Raw genomic sequence first — 6078 nt, forward strand, 5'->3', positions numbered from 1 at the left:
TCGGGTATGATAGAACAACTGCTAGCTAATCCTAAGCAGGAGATGGAACCGAACATCCTGATATGCACTTGATATATGTGGACGAAATTTGTGTATTATTTAAGCTTGCAGGTTTACCCGCAGATGAAGCTAAGAAGAAGGTTTTCCCTTTATCTTTGAAGGGAAGAGCATTGGCATGGTATAGGCTATGCGATGATATTGGATCTTGGAATTGGAATAGATTGAAATTGGAATTTCACCCAAAAAAATTATCCTATGCATCAAGTTCATCGTGATCAAAAGTATATATATAATATTTGGCCTCGTGAAGGAGAAAGTATCGCTCTAGCTTGGGGGAGGCCTAAGTCAATGTTATATTCATGCCCCAATCATGAGCTGTCAAGAGAAATTGTCATTCATAATTTTTATGATCGGCTTTCCCGTGGTGATCAATCCATGCTTGATACTTCTTGTACTGGTTCCTTTATGAAGAAGACCATTGAATTCAGGTGGGATCTTTTAGAAAGAATTATATGCAACTCTGAAGATTGGGAACTCGACGAAGGTAAAGAGTCAGGTATTAAGCTTACATATTGTCGGATTCTGGGCTCCGCGGACCCTAGATAGATTCGAACTCTGGGGTGTGTGCGAAGAATTCAACCTCCCCAGTCTGCCAACGCATCGATCATGAGCTCTCAAGAGAAATTGTCATTCATAATTCTTATGCTCTCTAGCTTGGGGGAGGTTTAAGTCAATGTTATATTCATGCCCCAATCATGAGCTCTCAAGAGAAATTGTCATTCATAATTTTTATGCTCGGCTTTCTCGTGGTGATCAATCCATACTTGATACTTCTTGTACTGGTTCCTTTATGAAGAAGACCATTGAATTTAGGTGGGATCTTTTAGAAAGAATTAAATGCAACTCTGAAGATTGGGAACTCGACGAAGGTAAAGAGTCGGGTGTTAAGCTTAAATATTGTTGGATTTTGGGCTCCGCAGACCCTAGATAGATTCGAACTCTAGGTGCGTGCGAAGAATTCAACCTCCCCGGTCTACCAACTCGTCGATGTCACAACCTAGCTTGATGAACTGGAAGGAAGCGGGACACATCAGTTTACCCAGGTTTGGGCCACCTTGCGGTGTAAAACCCTACTCCTGCTTTGTGGTGGATTAGCCTCGAGGTGGGTTGGGGATGAACTAGTATAGTGGAAGAACAACCTCAGGACGTGTGTTCTTGGGCTGGTGTGAGCTGGTGAGGGTGCGGATGGTCTGAATGACCTGTCCTCCGTCTAAGGTTGTGTCTAGGCTATACTTATAGTGGCCCCGGTCCTCTCCCCCCAAAATGAAGGCAGGAAGGTATACCACAATGGCCAAATTCGAAGGGAGACAACTAGTACATCTTATCCTGACGAAAGGTGGTCTACGCCTGCAAAGCTTCTGGTCGTGACGCCGTGGTGGGCTCGGCGATGACCTCCGTCCTGCCATCCTGGCGGTCTTGGTCTTGTTGCATGGAAATGGAAACCTTTGGTTCGTTCCTCGGCACTCCGCGCCTGCGCTTGCCTCTTTAGCACCAAAGAGGAAACCAACTGTACTGCACCCGCTGGCGCCCGCTTGGCCTTGGTCGTCATTGCTTGCGTCATCCGAACCTCATGAGGTGAAGGCTCGCATGGAAATCTCCGCTCCTCAGGAGCCAGCCTAAGGAGGCCGCTCCTTCTGGAGGTCTTGGCGTTGTCCAACTCGCGAGGCTTGGCCCCTCGCGAGGGTCTTGTGTTGTTGGTTTTGAAGGTGGGACATACCAGGCTGTCGTTGGAGCCACGCTGTGGGCCACAGGCAGGCAAGTCTTGGAACCCCGGTTCCCAGAACACCGACAGTAGCCCCCGGGCCCAAGGCGCACTCGGACTTGGCTTCGAGGCGAAGCCAAAGGTCAAGGGCGAAGCGCCGCGGGCCCCAACCGCCTGCGGACCCGATCGACGCGTGGTGCTTGATGGGACGTGGGCGTCTCCACTTCCCCACGCAGCCTCGACAACCGTTCGACTTGAGAAGAGCCTGATGCATGCAAAAAGATCATTGCCATGGATCTGGGAGGCCGGTGGTTGGCCTCCCTCTGGCCATAAATGCGGGGAGGGGTGATACGTCTCCATCGTATCTATAATTTTTGATTGTTCCATGCCAATATTATTCAACTTTCATATACTTTTGGCAACTTTTTATACTATTTTTCGGACTAACATATTGATCCAGTGCCCAGTGCTAGTTCCTGTTTGTTGCATGTTTTATGTTTCGCAGAAACCCCATTTCAAACGGAATCCAAACGGGATAAAAGCAGACGGAGAATATTTTTGGAATATTTGGAGAATTCCGAAAGAAAAATCCACGCGAGACGGTGCCCGAGGGAGGCACGAGGCAGGGGAGCACGCCCCACCCCCCTGGGCGCGCCCCTGACCCTTGTGGGCTCCCCGTAAGGCGGTTGATGCCCTTCTTCAGCCGCAAGAAAGCTAATTTTTGGAAAAAAAACACGGCGAAGATTTCAGCCCAATCGGAGTTACGAATCTCCATATATATACGAAATGATGAAAGGGCAGCAAGAGAGAACACATAAACACAGAGACAGAGAGACAGATCCAATCTCGGAGGGGCTCTCGCCCCTCCCATGCCATGGAGACCAAGGACCAGAGGGGAAACCCTTCTCCCATCTAGGGAGGAGGTCAAGGAAGAAGAAGAAGGAGGGGGGCTCTCTCCCCCTCGCTTCCGGTGGCGCCGGAGTGCCACCGGGGGCCATCATCATCACCACAATCTTCACCAACAACTTCACCGCCATCATCACCAACTCTTCCCCCCTCTATGCAGCGGTGTAACCCCTCTTTTACCTGCTGTAATATCTACTTAAACATGGTGCTCAACGCTATATATTATTTCCCAATGATGTATGGCTATCCTATGATGTTTGAGTAGATTCATTTTGTCCTATGGGTTATTTGATGATCGTGATTGGTTTGAGTTGCATGTTTTATTATTGGTGTTGTCCTATGGTGCTCTCCGTGTCGCGCGAGCATGAGGGATTCCCGCTGTAGGGTTTGCAATATGTTCATGATTTGCTTATGGTGGGTGGCGTGAGTGACAAAAGCACAGACTCGAGTAAGTAGGTTGTTTGCGTATGTGATAAAGAGGACTTGATACTTTAATGCTATGGTTGGGTTTTACCTTAATGATCTTTAGTATTTGCGGACGCTTGCTAGAGTTCCAATCATAAGTGCATATGATCCAAGAAGAGAAAGTATGTTAGCTTATGCCTCTCCCTCAAATAAAATTGCAATAATGATTACCGGCCTACTTATCGATTGCCTAGGGACAAATAACTTTCTCGTAACAAAAAGCTCTTTACTAAAACTAACTTAGTTGTGTCTTTATCTAAACAACCCCTACTTTTTATTTACATGCTCTTTATTATCTTGCAAACCTATCCGAAAACACCTACAAAGTACTTCTAGTTTCATACTTGTTCTAGGTAAAGTGAAAGTCAAGCGTGCATAGAGTTGTATCGGTGGTCGATAGAACTTGAGGGAACATTTGTTCTACCTTTTGCTCCTCATTGGGTTCGACACTCTTACTTATCGAAAACTGTTGCGATCCCCTATACTTGTGGCTTATCAAGGGGCGGAGCCCCCAGCTCATCTCCGTCTTCTTGCTGCTCGCTCTCCCTTTTTATTCCTTGTCTTGCCATCTTGCCGGTGCATCCATGGTGCCGATAAAGAGGTTCTCCGCGGCGGAGAAGGGAAAAGCTCCTTGGGAGGAGCCCGGGACACTCCTGCCGAAGATAAGGCTTGGCCGCTCCCGCGACGCCGGCGAGGGGCCAGAGGTGACGCGGCCTTTGTACGAGCGGCCTCTGCTTGGATTCCCGATCCCTTTGTATGCCTGTGCACAGAACCCTAGGCAGGGGAGCCATGCCCAGCGCCCAGCGGGTTGGGGTCACGGAGGACAGGTTGTGGCTGCACGTCTATCCAACTTGCGAACTAACGGCGAGGGCACATTGCGCGAGTTCGTGGTGTGGGCGGAAATGCCGCCACGCACGTGGATCCGGCTACCGAGGTTCGTTGCCGAGGAGATACTACCAAGAGGGCCCGCCGCGCTGTGCCTGCAACACGCCGGGTGCTACAGCCAAGCCACGGAACCGGAGGTCGAGGTCGTCCCCCCTGGGAGACGTCTTCATGACTTGAGGATGGGGCAAGATCGCCCATGCCTACTGTCTGGTGGGGGCCCTTGCCATCCACGTTGAGTACGATGGAGCCTCCACGCTTTTCTTCAAGGTCTTTGACAAAGACGGCCGGCGCCTGGAGTGCTGCTCGGACGAGGCGATCCACGCGGCGCGGCCACGGGCACTGAACTTGCCCTTGGCCTTGCCAGCAGCTCTTCCAGCAGGAGCAGCAACTCCCCAGAATCCAGCAACGACGACAGCTACGAGCCGCTGAGCTCTCGCCGCGCCCGGAGCGCAGCAGCGGCGTCCGCCCGGTGTTGTCGGTGACGCCCTGTGGCCAGGGTTCCTCTAGGTTCTCCTCTTTTGTTTTCCCTACGCGGAATTGTGACTAGCCCCGTGGGGGCGTGTAAGAAACTAAAATGCTTTTGCTTCAATGTTATTATTCCTAGCATGGTGTTATGATTGCGTATCTCGCTTCGGCACGATGCTCCTTTTCATTCTTGCGGTAGCTTAGTGCTCTATGCTGACAGGACCCAGTCCCCAGACAGGCTTCAGCCGTCGCTAGCATGCCAGGTCACGATGTCGTGGTCAAGGCCAGGAGGTGAGCGGCCGGAGGTCCGGTAAGAGCCCCTGAGGCCTGATGCTCAGGAGGTCCCCTTTAGCGTGCAAGCAGCTTGCTGAAGGCGGAAAAGGGAAGCGGCATTGCCCGAGTAAGATCACGGGAGTCGAAATGCTGGGTCGTGAGGTTCATGCCGACACGTATGAGGTGACTTATCTTGACGAGTCTGCGGTGATTCCCTCGTGCGATACCTGACCGTGTCCTGGTGGTGGCGCTTCAAGGAAGGGCTCGTGCCGATCTCCCCTTTTTCCGCTCATACAGATGCTCTACGTCCTCGGGTCCTGGCCCTTGAGCGAGGCTCCACCGCCGCTGGTATGCCAGGTCGCGATGTCGTGGTCAAGGCCAGGGGGTGAGGGCTCGAGGGCCAGTAGGAGCCCCTGAGGCGTGATGCTCAGGAGCCCCCCTTTAATGTGCAAGCGAATTGCATGAAAATAGAGTGTCTGGCGGGGCCGCTCATAGTCTGTTCAGGAGGTTCCTGTGAGTTAGTTGAAGAGAGATCATAGCATATAGCCACGCTTGCTGTCCTGCCGTTGATATTTCCGCAACAAGGAGAAGGCACTGAGGATCTGGTGAGGTGACGTGCACGGGGTGGGCCGCGATCTAGAGCTCGATCTCTCAGATTTATCGACGCTGCAGGGACGGACCCGAGCACAGGCGCCGTGCCAGTAGCCTCCATGGCGGGATGAGCAAACAATGGGTTAGCAACGCACGGAGGCCGCGAAAGGCAATGGAGCACCAGACAGACAGGTGATAATCATAAAACAACTCATGGAAGGGCGAGGCCGGTTCTGATAGATGCGAAGAACGATACATGCGGCAGGGATGGACCCACGCAGCTTGGGGAAATGCAGGCCGCGGGGCGCCCCCAACTGAACAAACCAAAAAATGTCACCTGGCACCATTGCTGAGGAAGTGTTGAAGTAGCTGAATACGCGTGCTACAGAAGTCGCTCCTCACGAGTCGTCTAGGTCCCGAACCTCGCAAGGCTCTGGAGGCTCGCGAGGATCCAACGCCACCTCCTATAGGATCGCCTGGTTCCTGGCCTCATGAGCCACCAGGATGCCCCGCATGTGGCGCTGGTGCGTGGCAGCCCTGTTCGGCAAACCGAATGTCATTCAAACATAGCTGTGAGGGGGGCCTCGCACCGGCCAATGTGGGACAGCCAGAAAAGCTCCTGAGACGCGGCTCTGTTGAGCCTTGGGATGTTGATACAGGCGCGTAGCTCGCTGCCCTTGCCAGGGGAGGGAGCCACGCTGGGTGATGCGGGACAACGCTCACCTCGCATG

The sequence above is a fragment of the Triticum urartu genome, chromosome 7A, assembly GCF_056163025.1.
Source record: "Triticum urartu cultivar PI428250 chromosome 7A, HENAU_Tu73, whole genome shotgun sequence".
Classification (NCBI taxonomy): Eukaryota; Viridiplantae; Streptophyta; class Magnoliopsida; order Poales; family Poaceae; genus Triticum; species Triticum urartu.